The 17,280-nt window shown below is 42.1% G+C and overlaps 1 protein-coding gene across 2 annotated transcripts in view; it reads left to right on the forward strand.

The window, feature by feature from the left end:
* LONP1 (lon peptidase 1, mitochondrial) overlaps positions 1-17,280 on the forward strand; it is an 829,185-nt gene that overhangs the window by 139,256 nt on the left and 672,649 nt on the right. The window lies entirely within an intron of this gene.

A 17,280-nucleotide genomic window follows, 5' to 3' on the forward strand; every position in this document is an offset into this window, starting at 1 on the left:
TACGCCATGAACGCAGTCCTAGACTCTGCTAGCCGTACAGCTGTGGCATCCGCTAACTCTGTGGCAGTCCGCAGGGCCATGTGGCTGCGCGAATGGAAGGCAGACTCGGCTTCCAAGAGGTTCTTAACCAGTTTGCCGTTTTCTGGCGACCGTTTGTTTGGCGAACGATTGGATGAGATTATTAAGGAATCCAAGGGAAAGGACTCCTCCTTACCCCAGTCCAAACCGAAGAGACCTCAGCAATGGAAAATACAATCGAGGTTTCGGTCCTTTCGTCCCTCCGCCAAGCCCCAAACCTCTTCGTCCAACAGGCCGGAGAAAGGCCAGAGGAACTCCTATGCGTGGCGGTCCAAGTCACGCCCCCAAAAGGCCGCAGGAGGCACTGCTTCCAAGGCGGCCTCCTCATGACTCTAGGCATCCCCGAACCGCATCCTCGGTCGGTGGCAGGCTCTCCCGCTTTTGCGACGCCTGGTGGCCACATGTTCAAGACCGATGGGGGAGAGACATTCTGTCTCACGGTTACAGGATAGAGTTCAGCTCTCGTCCCCCGACTCGTTTCCTCAGAACCTCGCCGCCCCCCGAGCGAGCCGATGCACTTCTTCAGGCGGTGAACGCTCTGAAGACAGAAGGAGTTGTGATCCCTGTTCCCCCTCAGGAACATGGTCGCGGCTTTTACTCCAACTTGTTTGTGGTGCCAAAGAAGGACGGCTCGTTCCGTCCCGTTCTGGACCTCAAACTGCTCAACAGACATGTGAGCACCAGACGGTTTCGGATGGAATCTCTCCGCTCGGTCATCGCTTCAATGTCACAAGGAGACTTCCTAGCATCGATCGACATCAAGGATGCTTATCTCCATGTGCCGATCGCACCCGAGCATCAACGCTTTCTGCGTTTCGCCATCGGGGACGAACACCTTCAGTTCGTGGCTTTGCCTTTCGGCCTGGCGACAGCCCCAAGGGTGTTCACCAAGGTCATGGCATCTGTTGTGGCGGTCCTGCACTCTCAGGGCCACTCGGTGATTCCCTACTTAGACGATCTTCTGGTCAGGGCACCCTCTCAGATGGTGTGTCAAAACAGCCTTTCCGTCGCTCTGGCGACTCTCCAGCAGTTCGGGTGGATCATCAACTTCCCAAAATCCAAGTTGACACCGACCCAATCACTGACGTACCTTGGGATGGAGTTTCATACTCAGTCAGCAGTAGTCATGCTACCGCTGGACAAACAGCTTTCGCTGCAGGCAGGGGTGCAATCTCTTCTTCGGGGTCAGTCACACCCCTTGAGGCGCCTCATGCACTTCCTGGGGAAGATGGTGGCAGCGATGGAGGCAGTGCCCTTCGCGCAATTCCATCTGCGGCCACTCCAGTGGGACATTCTCCGCAAATGGGACAGGAGGTCGACTTCCCTGGACAGGAACGTCTCTCTTTCCCTTGCAACCAAGGCGTCACTTCAGTGGTGGCTCCTTCCCAACTCTCTGTCGCAGGAAAAATCCTTCCTACCCCCCACCTGGGCTGTGGTCACCACGGACGCGAGCCTGTCAGGGTGGGGGGCGGTTTTTCTTCACCACAGGGCTCAGGGAACCTGGACTCCGATAGAGTCATCCCTTCAGATCAATATTCTGGAGATAAGGGCAGTGTATCTAGCCCTATTAGCCTTTCATCGGTGGCTGGAGGGCAGGCAGATCCGGATCCAGTCGGACAACGCCACTGCCGTCGCATACATCAACCACCAAGGCGGCACTCGCAGTCGTCAAGCCTTCCAGGAAGTCCGACGGATTCTGCAGTGGGTGGAAGCCACTGCTTCCACCATCTCCGCAGTTCACATCCCGGGCGTAGAAAACTGGGAAGCAGATTTTCTCAGTTACATCGCTCCGTAGAGTGTCGGAGCTGGCAGCGCTGTCATGCAAAGCCCCCTTCCTGGTTTTTCACCAGGATAAGGTGGTTCTGCGTCCGGTCCCGGAATTTCTCCCTAAGGTGGTATCCCCTTTTCATCTTAATCAGGATATCTCCTTACCTTCATTTTGCCCTCATCCAATTCACCAATGTGAAAAGGATTTGCACTCATTAGATCTGGTGAGAGCACTCCGGCTCCACGTGTCTCGCACGGCGCCCTTGCGCCGTTCAGATGCTATCTTTGTCCTTGTCGCTGGCCAGCGTAAGGGATCGCAGGCTTCCAAGTCAACTTTGGCTCGGTGGATCAAAGAGCCGATTCTTGAAGCCTACCGTTCTTCTGGGCTTCCGCTTCCTTTGGGGCTGAAAGCCCATTCTACCAGAGCCGTGGGTGCGTCCTGGGCATTGCGGCACCGGGCTACGGCTCAGCAGGTGTGTCAGGCAGCTACCTGGTCTAGCCTGCACACTTTCACAAAACACTATCAGGTGCATACCTATGCTTCGGCAGACGCCAGTCTAGGTAGGCTAGTCCTGCAGGCGGCGGTTGCCCACCTGTAAGAGGGGGTCGTTTTTGACTCTTTTTTTATCGAAGTATTCTTTTACCCACCCAGGGACTGCTTTTGGACGTCCCAATTGTCTGGGTCTCCCAATGGAGCGACAAAGAAGAAGGGAATTTTGTTTACTTACCGTAAATTCCTTTTCTTCTAGCTCCTATTGGGAGACCCAGCACCCGCCCCTGTTCCCTTCGGGCTGTTTGTTCTTTTGTGTACACATGTTATTCATGTTCAATTGTTCTTTTGGTTCATGGTTTCAGTTCTCCGAACATCCTTCGGATTGAATTTACCTTAGACCAATTTATAAGTTTCCTCCTTCCTGCTTTTGCACCAAAACTGAGGAGCCCGTGATGCACGGGAGGGTGTATAGGCAGAGGGGAGGGGTTACACTTTTTAAAGTGTAGTACTTTGTGTGGCCTCCGGAGGCAGAAGCTATACACCCCAATTGTCTGGGTCTCCCAATAGGAGCTAGAAGAAAAGGAATTTACGGTAAGTAAACAAAATTCCCTTCTTTTTTGTCATTTATTTCAAATGATGGGTATTTTGGTGTTTTGTGTTTTTTTTTTTTTGTTTTGTTTTGTTTGTTTTACTTTCACGTACAGATTAGTAATGGGGGGTGTCTCATAGACACTTACCATCACTAACCTAGGGCTTAGTGGCAGCTATGGGCTGCTAATAACCCCTTATTACCCCAATTGCCACTACACCAGGATAATCAGGAAGGTAAAGTTCCAGGACATCTGATGGATGCGGAAATTCTAGGCGACTAGTGGCTATTTTTAGGTTGAGGGGCTCCCAATAACGTGTGCCTCACCAGCCTGAAAATACCAGCCCTCAGCTTTAAGGCTTTATCTTGGCTGGATATCAAAATTGGGAGGGACTGCACACCATTTTTTTTTAGTTATTCATTTTACTATACGATATACACCCGCCCATTGGCGGCTGTGATTCGTTGGTCAGACAGCTGTCACCCAGTGTTGGGGCGTGTCTGATGGCAACCAATCACAGAGGGGGAAGCAGTGAATATGTATGAGCTTAATGAGTGGGTAGGGAAGAAGGAGAGGTTGCGGGAGCAGTGTGACAGCCTCCCTGGTGATCAGGGAGTTTTCACTCCTGCAGTGTTGTTTTTTTTTTTTTTTTCTATATCCTGGAACAAAGTGTGTGACCAGTGTTTTTTGTGACAAGAATGTAGGTACAATGCATAAAAACGCAACCCATTTGTTACCATGCGTTTTTCCAATCATTTTTTTATCCCCTCACTGAGTTCTATGGGTGACAAAATGTGACAAAAACGCAAAGAGAACATGCTGCTTTATTTTTTTGTCAAAGATTTTGACAAATATTTGACAAATAAAACGCTGACAAAAAAACTAACGTACGCATGGAAATTTTGATCTCTCTAGACTTTGCTGGGGAAGCAAAAGCATGCAGCTTATCATTGACACAGTGTGGTTTAAAACACGACAAACGCAAAAAAAATTGCGACGTGCGCTCATAGCCTTACCTCTTATGTAACTGACAAATTTGCTGCTATTAAAAAAAAAAAGTTACCACTAGATTGTTTCCATTTCCCAAATGTTGTAAAATTCTGTGAACCACGTGTGGGTTCAAAATTCTCACTACACCCCTAGATGAATTCCTTTAGCACTGAAGGTTCCAATATGGGGTCTTGTAGTGTTTTTGCAGTTTTTGCACCTAAAGGGCTCCATTGTCCAAATTTGCGTTTCATTATCAATAGTGCGGTTTGATTTCCGCCATGGGTACGAACATTGATTTTTGACCATGTATGAGTATGATAGTAATTTGGGAGAAATTGTGTTACAAATCTTAGGTCCGTTTACTCCTTTTATTTATTGTCAAAATTACAAATTTTGGGCTAAAATACATTTTACCTTAAAAAAATCAAACAGTAACTATTTCACATCGACATTTTTTAAAAAGTTATGTGAAGCACCTATGGGTTCAAAATGCTTACCATGTGCCCCTAAGCAAATTCTTTGATGGGTCTCCTTTCCAAAATAGGGTCACTTGGGGGGGGGGGGTTGTTCTGATGTTTTGGTACCTTAGGTGTCCTGCAAAGGCAACATGGTGCATGTAATCTATTTCAGCCAAATTTGCTTTCCAAAATTCAAATATTCCTCTTTCCATCCCGATCCCTCCCATTTGTCTAAACAGAACTTTTTCACTACATGTGGGCTATCACCACAATCATAAGAAAATGGACAACAAACTTAAGGCCCCGTTACACGCTATGATTTATCTGACAATCTCTGTAGCGATGTGACACGCCAAGACCGTAGTTACGATTTGCCGAGATCGCACATAGGTCGTTTGTTAGCGGTGACACGTAAAGATTGAACAAGCGACGCAAAATCGTTCAGCGATATATTGTTTGACCAAGGCGGTCGTGTGGATGTTGTTCGTTGTTTGCAGGGTGTCAAACGTACCAATATGTCTGCTGCGATCCAAACGTCAAACAATATTTTGAAAATGAACGACGTGTTAGCGATCAGCGATTTTCAACCTATTTGCGATCGTTCGGAGTCGCACGTAGGTGTCACACGCAACGACGTCGCTAACTATGCCGGATGTACGTCACGGAAACTGTGACTTCAACGACATATCGTCAAATAAATCGTAGCGTGTAACGCCAGCTTTAGGGGTCCACTTTTTGGTGTTACCTCTTGTAAAGGTGAGAAATTGGGTGCTAAAGCAAAATGTTCAATATGATCTAATGTTATTCAATGTTGTGAAATAGCTGGGGGTTCAAAATGCTCACTATACCCCTGGATAAAATCCTTGAGGGGTCTAGTTTCCACAGTGAAGTAAATTGTGGAGGGTTCTTCTGTTAAAGTACCTTTTAGTGGCCCTGCTAATGCGACAAGGTATTTGCAATCTATTTCAGCCAAACTTGTGTTCCAAAATTCAAATGGCGCTTCTTCCCTTCCCAGCCAACAGCGTGTCCAAACAGAGGTTTCTTACCACATATGGGGTATCAGCGCACTCTGAAGAAACCCAGTAACAAATTTGTCATACTATTTCTTGTAAACGTGACTAAATTGGTGTTAAATAAACTTAAAAAATAAATTCCAGTTTGTATTAATTTCTGTGAAGCACCAGAAGGGTTAATAAACTTCTTGGATGTGGTTTTTCAGCACTTTGAGGGGTGCAGTTTTTAGAATGGTATCACTTTTGGAAAGATTTTCCCCTAGGCCCCTCAAACTCATTTCAAACGTGAGGTGGTCCCTAAAAGAAATTTATTTTGTAACTGTTTGAAAAATTAGAAATTGCTGATAATATTTTAACCCTTCTAACTTCCTGCAAAAAAAATTATTTTAAAATAATGGTGCTGATATAAAGTAGATGTGGGGAATGTTATTTATTAATAGTGATGGGCGAGCTTGCTGAGCACTACTCGTTCGAGCAATGTGGTATTCACAGAGCTCGGCAAAGTATTGCGGGTGCTCCAATTTTTCATTCGTGAAACAACTCCCACAATCGCCTGCTTCATTCAATACATGATGTGAGCAGGTAACCTGGGGAGAGCCATTTGCAGTCTCTGGCTCTCACTGGGGTTAAAGCAAAGTTTTCGGACGTAGTGTGTCAAAAGAAAAAAAAACTCTGCCCTCCCTCCTCCTGGAAATGGTCTCTTTATTGACTTTCATTATACTCGTTACTCGAGTTCAACCCTTTCAGAGCGTCTAACTTGGTCGGCTCGAGGACCCAGCACCAGTTTTACTTATTAACTATTTTATTTGACATAACACTGTGGTTTAAAGGCCAATTTCAAAGTTGTGAAATTTTCAAAATTCTTGCCAAATTTCCGTTGTTTTTTTTTCCTCACAAATATAAACACAAAAAATATTATCCTAAATTTACCACTATGGTAGAAATAAAAGAAAGGAAAAATTCAGCTCACCAGTCTTTGAAGCCCAGACACCACGGATGGTTAATGTGCACAAACCAGCAAGGTAGGAAATACATCCAAAGAAATCCAGCATCCAATGGGATTGTTAAAAGGGTATTAACTTTAATCCAAAACCATTAAAAGTATATCATGGAAAAAATTGTATGACACCAGGTAAAAAACATAGAGAAAAATATCAAATTCTATGTTTTGGACTGTGTCCTTATTCATTGCTTTAGTATAACACATGGACTCTTTACCTCTTGTCCTGTCCGGCCCCTAAATCAGGGGTCCACTGAGAAAACCGAACAATGCCAATATACATCAAAAAATAAATGCAGCAAAAGATATAGATATATACAAAAATAATATGAAAATTAACAAAACACAAAAAAAGAAAGAAAAAACAATAGTCATTCATAATGATAAATTAAATCTTGCCTTAAATTAAGACCTGTAGGAGACCTAGTACGGAGAAAAAAAATCCACCATGATTTTTGACTAGCCTGTGATCCCCACCTCTAGCTAGTAAATTAATTCTTTCAATAATTGTGACTTTGCAAGGATCCTCCATGTACAACAGAAAAATGTTTTGAGGCCAAAGAGCACTTAACTGCCAATGTTTCGGCTCTTTTAGGCAGAGCCTTTGTCAAGGCAAAGGCTCTACCTAAAAGAGCCAAAACGTTGGCATAAGGAGTTTTTGGTGTGACTTTTTGTAGAAATCACTTAAAAATAAATAAAAAAAAATCTTTTTTCACCACTTTGTGTGTCAAAAATTTCCTCCATTATATTGTCTGTTTTCTGAGCACCAGTTATTTATGATGAAGTGGAGCCTTATCCTTTTGATTAACCCCTTCACGACCCTTGACGGATCTATCAGTCATGGAGCGTGTCACGTTAAGCCCCGCCCCCTGCCGCGGGCAGGTTGCGGTGATCCGCGCACGTATCGGCTGTTTTCAACAGCTGACATGTGTGCCTGCATGTTACGAATGGAATCGCTTCCACTCGCAACATTTAACCCCTTACATCTCGCTGCCAAAGTCTGGCAGCGAGATGTATATGCGCGCGGCCATGATTTTCACTTACTGCCGCCCCCACCGGAAGTCACGTGCGTGATCATGTGATGACGCCTGTAGCTATGAAGAGTCACTTTCTGTTTCACTCGGCCCGGAGCTGAATGAATCAGGAAGTGATCATATCTGCTGTTTACAGCTGTATAGCTGTGATCAGCAGATAGGGAAGAGCGATCGGATTGCTGATCGCTATAGCCCCCTAGGGGGACTAGTAAAATAAAAAGTGAAAAAAAAGTTTTATAAAATAAAAAAAAAACCTAAAAGTTCAAATCACCCCCCTTTCACTCCATTGAACATTAAAGGGTTAAAAAAATTACACATATTTGGTATCGCTGCGTTCAGAAATGCCTGATCTATTAAAATATAAAATCAATTAATCTGGTAAACGGCGTAGCGTTTAAAAAATTCCAAACGCCAAAATTAGGTTTTTTGGTCGCCGCAAGTTTTACGCAAAATGTAATAACAGGCGATCAAAACGTAGCATCTGGGCAAAAATGGTACCATTAAAAATGTCAGCTCGAGAAGCAAAAAATAAGTAGTCACTGAGCCATAGATCCTAAAAAATGAGACTGCTACAGGTTTCGGAAAATGGCGCAAAACGTACGCCACTTTTATTGGTCAAGCTTGTGAATTTTTTTTTAACCCCTTAGAAGTAAATCTATACATGTTTGGTGTCTACAAACTCGCAACGACCTCAGGCATCACAACAACACATCAGTTTTACCACATAGTGAACACGGTGAATAAAACATCCCAAAAGCTATTGTGCAATCACACTTTTTTTTGCAGTTTTTCCACACTTGGAATTTTTTTGCTGGTTTCCAGTACACTATATGGTAAAACTTATGGTTTCATTTAAAAGCACAACTTGTCCCGCAAAAAACAAGCCCTCATATGGCAAGATTGACGGAAAAATAAAAAAGTTACGGCTCTCGGAAGAAGGGGAGCAAAAAACAAAAGCGCAAAAACTGAAAGTGCCCAGGGGCTGAAGAGGTTAAAAAGCACTTAACTGTCAGTTTTTTAACCGCATCAGATAAATGTCTGCAGATGCGATTCTTCAAAGGACCAGAAGTGCAACGTACATATTGCAGGTTGTAATCAATGCAGGTAATAAGATATATAACATGCAGTGTTACAATTAATATAGCTTTTAATATTGTAAGTGATGTTAGTATTGTAGGAAGAAAAAGTATTACTTGTAATTGTGTGTTCACAGCATGTACAAAGTTTGGAAATAAAATTAACCGGTTTAGTCAAAATTTGTTTTAATTTGCTATCCTGTTTTAACAATAGTAAATAAGACTTGATAATATTTTTAATCAGATTGAATTATGGGCTATAGGTAGAGATAAATGACAAATTGTCTCTCTAACCTTTCAAAGAAAATGGTTTTTTTTTTTCAACAAGCATAGTGGATCTCTCTTTATCCGCAACCATTTTTAGACCTCTATTACGCATCCAAAAGGGGTACCACCTCTGTTTCAATCTATCAATATTAGATAGTTCCAAATGGAGAGTTTGTTCGTTCTTAGTATTCCTCTTTATCCGAACAAACTTCCCCTTGGGAATATTTTTGACTACATGGGGTGCATGACAGGAGGACGCTAAGAGAGTGGCATTTGAAGTTAATTCCTTTTTATATGGAGGAAATTGACACAGAACCTGAATCCTCAAAAAGGAGACAAATATCCCAAAAAATGTATGGAATTTTTCTGAAAATTAAATATAAAGCTTAAATTCAAGTCATTAGAATTAATGTAAGAAATTAAATGACTAGCATCCTCTTCAGTCCCATCCCATTCTCAGAATCACTGGGATCTGTTGAAGCATTCCAGAGTTATAACCTCATAAAGTAACACTGATGAGATTTCTAAAATTTGCCGTGGTCATTAAGGTCAAAATTGGATCCGTCACTAAAGGTTTAATGAGGCTTTTTTTAACTATGTTTTTATTTAAAATTTTCAATAACCTATAACACTGGCATAAACCAATTCAGCATTGAAAATTCAATTCAAAAACATTATTATTTATTATTATAGTGCCATCAATTCCATGGCGCTTTACATGTGAAAGGGGTGTACATAATAGGGACAAGTACAATAATCATAAACAATACAAGACAAAAACAGGTACAGGAGGAGAGAGGTCCCTGCCCACGAGGGCTCAGTCTACAAAACATTACAATGTCTTGTTTGATCATCACAAATTCCATAACAATTTTTAGAATCAGTAACCGTAACATGGCAAGATAAAACAAAGGAAGGCAGCGACCCCTTAACCCAACATTCTCATCGTCCTCCCCCCCCACCCACTATTTAACACTTATGAACATGGTAATGACATAGAATAAAGAAGTCCCACTAAAAATCTGTTATTTCCTCGTCGCCCAACTTTGTTCCTTTTAGACACCTTTCGGCCTTTCCTCCCCCACCTCCAAGCCATCCAGAGTATCCTTCAATTTTTCGGTATGATACCAGACTGTGTCCTTGTAAGGTGACATAATCCTGACTATCTCCTCCCGAGTACAATAGGCCAATATGAATTTCTTTCATTTGTTAAAGGGCTGTCTTATTCTATCCGCCCTCCTTTCTGCATCCAGTCCTTCTATTTCAAGAAGATGCATGAGCTGATCCAAGATCTCTTCAAACGCGGGGACCCTAGACTCCAACCATTTATTAAGTATCGCTCTTTTGGCTGCCAGAAGTATCACATGTATAAGTCTGAGTGGGTTAGTCATCTTCCCTTTAATATCGTTCCCCTCCTCCCAATGGTGAAAAAGAGCGAACCCAGGTGAGAAACGAACTTGAAGATCCCACATCTTTTGTATGCAGCTTGTGATCTGTGACCATAATGGACTCAAATGGGAGCAGGACCACAACTCGTAAAGGAGATCAGTTCCACTACTCTTACATTTAGGGCAAAACGTAAGCCAGTCTGGCTTCGTTGCTGACGGAGGGAGATAGAAGACATAAATTTCCTTATGCATAATTCTAAATTGGGTTTCTCGCCAGTGCTCATTTAAAATTGATTTACGAAAGAGCATTCCACCCTCCCCTAATTTTTACCCCCATAGACGGGTCCTTAAATTGTTTCTCCCAAGATTAAAAAAAAAAAAAACCTTCGGGTGCTGCCCTAATAGTAGATCACGCATGGCTCCATGAAGAAAGGCGATAAATGATGAAGTTATTGAGTTCTCTACCAAACAATCAAGAGTTAAATACTACCTCCTGCATCACATCATGCAACTGAGTCATAATACTATATCTCACTTGGTCATATTGGATTAGCTGGTTAGGCCACAAGCCATACTGCGCTATAATTTCATCTCTACTCAACCATCTGGGCTCTGAGGTGTGCAAGAGATGAGCAACAGTCCTTATACCCCTCACCTTCCACTCTTCAGCTTATTGCTTGTCACTTGCACAAACGCTAGATTCCCCTATATAGGCAAGTATTTGGATATTTTATGGGGAAGTTTGTAATTTTTCCTAAACGCCTTCCATGTTGCAATTGTATCTTTAAATAAGGAAGAGTGCTTGATTTTCAATGAGAGATTGTCCTGCCTAGTATGAAGTAACACCACCAGATCCCAAGGTTGTGCATAGTCTCTCTCAAGTTCCAATGCTGAATAATGCCTAGAGCCTTTAATCCAATCCATTATATATGTAGTTAAACAAGCTATATTGTAACCCCGAATGTTCAGCAAACTCCGGCCTCCATGAACCTTAGATGCCGTCAACTTCTTAAGCCCTATACGAGGGCGTTTCCCCCCTGCAAATGAAGTGTGAAAAAGCTCTGTTTAGCTGCACAATATCTTTATGCTTGAGAAGCAGGGAAAGTGTTTGAAGATGATACATTAATTTTGATATCGACATTAGGTGGACTCTACCAATTAGGTTCAATGGAAGGTTGTGCCATCTTTTAAGATCTTGCTCTATTTGGCTCAGAAGGGGTGGATAGTTTAGACTATAAAGGGTTGCCGGAACCTTACCTATTTTAACTCCCAAGTATGTAATATATGACTTAGCCAATGTAGTTCCTTCGAAAGGGTTCTGCTCCCGTGTTTAAACATTTGTCCCTGCCAGGTATAGAAGCTCGCACTTTGACGCTTTAAAATTGAAGCCTAAGTACGCTCCAAACTCTCGCAAAATATGTAAAATCTGGGGGACCTGCTGAGCTGGATTTGAAAGGAAAAGCAAAATAGCAAATAAAGCTGACTGAATTTGCCTATTTACAGAAATACCCTGAAAGGTGCTATGTGTAGACAATAATCTTACCCATGGTTCCAGAGTCAGATTAAAAAGTAATTGGGAAAGAGGGCAACCCTCCCCGGTTCCTTTCAGGGCTAATAAAATAATGGGATGTATTAAAAGAGGTATGAGTGTTAATGAAAAAAAAATATAGTTCTACCTCTGTACAAGTCACTAGTGCGACCGCACTTAGAATACTGTGTACAATTCTGGTCACCGATATATAAGGAGGACATAGCTGAACTGGAGAGGGTGCAGAGAAGAGCGACCAAGATTATTAGAGGAATGGGTGGGCTGCAATACCAAGACAGGTTATTAAACTTGGGGTTATTTAGTTTGGAAAAACGAAGGCTTAGGGGGATCTAATCACAATGTATAAATATATGAGGGGACAGTACAGAGACCTTTCCAAAGATCTTTTTACACCTAGGCCCGCGACTGGAACATGGGGGCATCCGCTACGTCTTGAGGAAAGAAGGTTTAATCATAATCACAGACGAGGATTCTTTACTGTACAAGCAGTGAAACTGTGGAACTCTCTGCCGCATGATGTTGTAATGAGTGATTCACTACTAACATTTAAGCAGAGCCTGAATGCCTTTCTTGAAAAATTTATTACCAGTTATGTATATTAGATTTTATGACAGGGAACTAGTCTGATTGCCATATATGGAGTCAGGAAGGATTTTTTTTCCCCATTGGAGCTTGTTTGCCACATTGGGTTTATTTTGCCTTCCTCTGGATCAACATGTTAGGCTACGGGTTGAACTAGATGGACTACGGGCGGCTTTGCATGTTGCGATATCGCAGGTGCGATGTCGATGGGGTCAAATCGAAAGTGACGCACATCCGGCCTCGCAGTCGATATCGCAGTGTGCAAATCCTTTTGGATATGATTAACGAGCGCAAAAGCGTCGTTATCATATCATCGGTGCAGTGTCCGACATTTCCATAATGCCGGTGCATTATTAGATTAGATTAGATTTTATGAGAGTGTTTTGATCCATTGAACTAGTCTGATTACCATGTGTGGAGTCAGGAAGGAATTTTTTTCCCCTTTTTGGAGCTTGTTTGCCACATTGGGTTTATTTTGTCTTCCTCTGGATCAACATGTTAGGCTACGGGTTGAACTAGATGGACTTAGAGTCTCCCTTCAACCTTAAAAACTATGATACTATGAACTGAAAAGGGGCTGACAAATATCCTGGAATGTATACTTGAGCCTTCGGATTTGTGTAAATTTCTCTGATGTAGATATAAAATGAGCCCGAAAAACGCATTTAATCTAGAACTGTATAAAGCCACGCCCACTCAATATTATCAAAGGCTTTCTCGGCATCTATTGTAAGCAAAGCAGGAGATTCTCCTTTCAGAGGCCAAATGTTAACCCTATCCAGGACAAGAAGAACTTTTTCTAATATTTAGTGTCCATGATCTTTTTTGAATGAAGCCGGCCTGTGCCGGGGAAATCGGTTGGGGAAGAATTATAGCTAGACGATTTGCCATAATTTTTGACATTATTTTCATATCTAGGTTGATAAGTAATATGGGTCTGTACGAACCAGGATCCTTGGGGTACTTCCCCTGTTACGGGATCAATTTTATATATGCCCGGTTATTATTTTGGAAAGACGCATTACCGTCTAATATGCTATTATACAGCTCTAGTAATGTATGTAAGATCTCTTCCTTTACTGTTTTATAGAATTCTCCTGTAAATCCGTCAGGGCCAGGGGCTTTATGATTGTGAATGGAGTTGATTGTCCCCAATACTACTTCCCCCGTAATTTTGGCTTTCAGAAAAGTGCGATGCTCTTCTGTAAGTCGAGGTAGTGTCACTTTAGATAAAAGATTATTATCGGGTAATTCATCTCGCTTTTCCACGAATAAAGGTTTCTATAATATGCGCCTAAAGTCTCAATTATTGTCTTAGGGTTTTTGTGTATCTCTCCCTTTTGATTTTTTTTATTTGCATAGGTCCCTGAGTTATCCTATTTTTTGCTAAGTTGGCCAGTATTTTCCCTGCTTTATTTCCAGAGCGATGTAATGTAGCTTCCTGCATTGACCTAGCCTTTTGTTCCCGTTTTTCCGCCCACCCATTAAAAGCCTTTTGGGCTATTACCCATCTATCTCTATGGTCCCTATCAGGATTCTTTTGAAAAGAAGTGTTTGCTTCCCTCAATTTATGGGAGGTTTCAGTAAATTTAAGTTGAGCCTTTTTCTTCAAATAGGAAACATGTGCTATCATTCTGCTCCGTAATACTGCCTTCACCGTGTCCCATAGTAACATAGGTGTGTCTTTATGCTGATCATTATGTACCATAAACTCCGTCCACTATTCCTTTAATTTCAAGGAAAAATCTTCGTTATCTTTAAGGAAGGAAGGATATCTCCTCAGATGGTCTGTTCCTCTTGGATAGATATTTGCTAGGTCTAACACCACCGGGGCATGGTCAGAAATCACCAAATCCTGGATAGTAGCTGATGGTGCAATAGCCTCCACGCATCCCATAAGGCCGTAGCACTTAACAGAGGAGGCATAACTTTATCATGTCTCCGCAGTACATTTGGGGGGGCCTTTGGCGTTTTTCCTGTCCTCTAGCACAGATACCACCGAATTGAAATCCCCTCCAATTATTAGATTAAAATAGGCTTGTTCTAAAATTTTGGCCTCAAGATGTTGAAAAAATGATTTGTTTTCGTTCGGGGCATAAATATTAAAGATTTTATAAATTCCACCAGGGATCTCCACTGAGACCATCTGAACCCTAGCTTCCGTGTCCACATATGTTTCCAGGACTTGATGTTGTAATCTCCTACTGACTAATGTAATAACCCCCACTTTCCTTTTAACTGAAGATGACCCGTAGACTCCTCCAGCCCACAATCTCCCCATCCTCTGCATGTCTGAACCATCCAGATGCGTTCTGCAAAAACGGAACGGTCATGTGAATGTAGCCTACATGTGTTCCCTATAGGGGTAGGGGTCGGTACAGAACGATGGTGGGGGGTTGGTACAGAGCGCTGTCGCTGTGTGTGTCTGTGTGTGTCTGTGTGTGTCTGTGTGTGTGTGTGTGTGTGTGTGTGTGTGTGTGTGTGTGGGTGTGTGTGGGGCACAGAGCCCGATTTATTTAATCGTATGAACGTATATCTTACCATCATAAAAATAAACACCAGACAATAGACAGTGATTGAAAAATATCAAAAGGATAAAAATCAAATTTGAATATCAAGATTTTCTATATATGCAATAGCGTTATCATTTACAATATAGAAATCCTTCTTGTCACCATGGTAGGATCTCAGGGGGCACTCCTCAACAATGTGCTGGATAGTTTGACGATCTGCTCCACAGTCACAGGTCGGAGAGTCATATTTTCCCCACTTATACATAAAATCTGCACAGACGCCAAAGTTTGTTCTGATATGATTTAGAGTAACCCATGTTTTCCTTGGTAGATTGAAGCCTGGTGGAGGGTTTTGTAAATTAGGGAACATTTGGGGATCACCGTCTACTACATTGACCCAAAGTTCTCGCCATTTCTCCTCTAAATTGAAGTCTTGTTCATGCAAGGTGATTGCAGTTCGGATGGGTGGGTGTCTTGATTTCAATCGTTGTATTGTAACATCTCTGATATTTTGGTGTATTGGAAGTTTTTCATTATTCACTACTTTAGTGTACTCTTTAAGTAGGAGCTTTTGTCTTTTTAGATTTGCGGGTGCGATATGACCCAGCACAGGTAACCAGTGAACAGGTGTAGGTCTAATAGCACCAGATATTATACGCAAAGAGTTGTTCAGCTGAGTGTCAATTAAGTTTACATGACAGCTATTTAACCATGCTGGAGCACAGTATTCTGCAGCAGAGTACACCAGGGCAAGAGTAGATGTTCTCAAAACAGATGTTGCCGAGCCCCAGGAGGATCCACAAAGTTTCTGAATAATATTACGTGCGTTCAGTTTCTGTGCCAATTTATTCAGATGGGATTTAAAAGTTAGACTTCTATCAAGGGTTACACCTAAGTACTTAGGATTGAAATTGTGTTTAACAGATTGGCCTTCAAATTGTACTTTAAGTTCAGTCTTGGCACTTGCATTGTGTAAATGAAAGCAACAAACTTCCGTTTTTGATGGGTTAGGTTTTAATCTCCATTGTCGGAAGTACTTTCCCATTACACTAAGATCTTTTGTAAGAACATCCTCTGCTTCCTCCATTTGTTTTGCTTACCATAGCAAGTGCCCAGTCATCGGCATATCCAAATTTCCGTGACACTGTTTTAGGAATATCAGCTAGGTACAGGGCAAACAGGAGAGGTGCCAGCACTGATCCCTGGGCCAGTCCGTTGTTTAAAGATTTCTTACAACTGGTTGAATCGCCCATAATAAGATGAAAAGTTCGATTTGCAATCATATTGTTCAAGAGATACATCATTTTCTTACATGGAATCACCTTCAAAAATTTATATAAAAGTCCTTCCCTCCACACAGTATCATATGCAGCAGAGAGATCGATAAACGCCACTGAAACTTTCTTGTTCTTCTGGAATTCAGCTTCAATGAGAGTTGTCAAAGCTAAGACTTGGTCACTACAGTTTCGAGCAGGTCTGAAGCCGGCTTGCTCTATAGGTATTGAGTCGAAAATCTTTAGACTGATCTTGTTATATATTAAGCGTTCTAAGAGCTTATATAAGCAACTCAACAAGGCAATGGGTCTATAGCTTGATGGATTATCTTCAGGCTTCCCAGGTTTTAACAATGCAATTATTTTGACATGTTTTAATTTACTAGGGACTTGAGCATTCTCCATAATATCTGAGAAGAACTTTGCCATCCATTTTTTTGCATAAGGTCCACAGTTTTTGAGAAATTCAGGATGGATCCCATCAGAGCCGGGAGCTTTGTTAATTTTAGTTTCAGCAAGGGCAATTTTAATGTCACAGGTTGTAAAAGCACGTGAGTATTCTTCAGATGGCGCCACTGATGATTTTAGTAGCTTAAACTTACTTTTAACTTCTATGGTGTGAGCTCGGTCTTTTGGGCTTCTTGATATGTTCACAATATGTGCTGCAATTTGATTTGAAGTTATAGAATTCGTTTTGTGTTTTACTTTACGATTTCCTTCTAGTTTTCTTAAAAGAGACCATGCTTTTCTACTGGACCTTTTAAAGTCCAAATTCTCAACTGTTTCCATCCATTTAATACAACGTGCTGCATTCAGTTTGTTCAACAATTCCTCACTAATTTCACCATCTTCACTCTCAAGAAATTTTCTGTACAGTTGTTCACATTCATCAGACCATCCTGGGATATATTCTTTGCGAAAGCCACGTGGTATTGATTTCTTTGCAGCTGTAATAACTGCTTTACAAAACCGTTCATAGTTTTTACTGATTGGTGGTATCCAACCGATACACTTATCAAGGTGATCTGCAAACTTCTTCCAGTTGGCTTTGTCAAAGTTCCATCGAGGACGCGGATACGACGTTACAAGAGGAATAGATACTCCAATGGTGATGATGACAGGGCGATGCTGGCTACGAGGCTACAGAGCCCGATGTGTGTGGGGCACAGAGCCCTGTGTGTGTGTGTGTGTGGCGCAGAGCCCGATGT

The sequence above is a fragment of the Anomaloglossus baeobatrachus genome, chromosome 1 (genome assembly GCF_048569485.1).
Source record: "Anomaloglossus baeobatrachus isolate aAnoBae1 chromosome 1, aAnoBae1.hap1, whole genome shotgun sequence".
Classification (NCBI taxonomy): Eukaryota; Metazoa; Chordata; class Amphibia; order Anura; family Aromobatidae; genus Anomaloglossus; species Anomaloglossus baeobatrachus.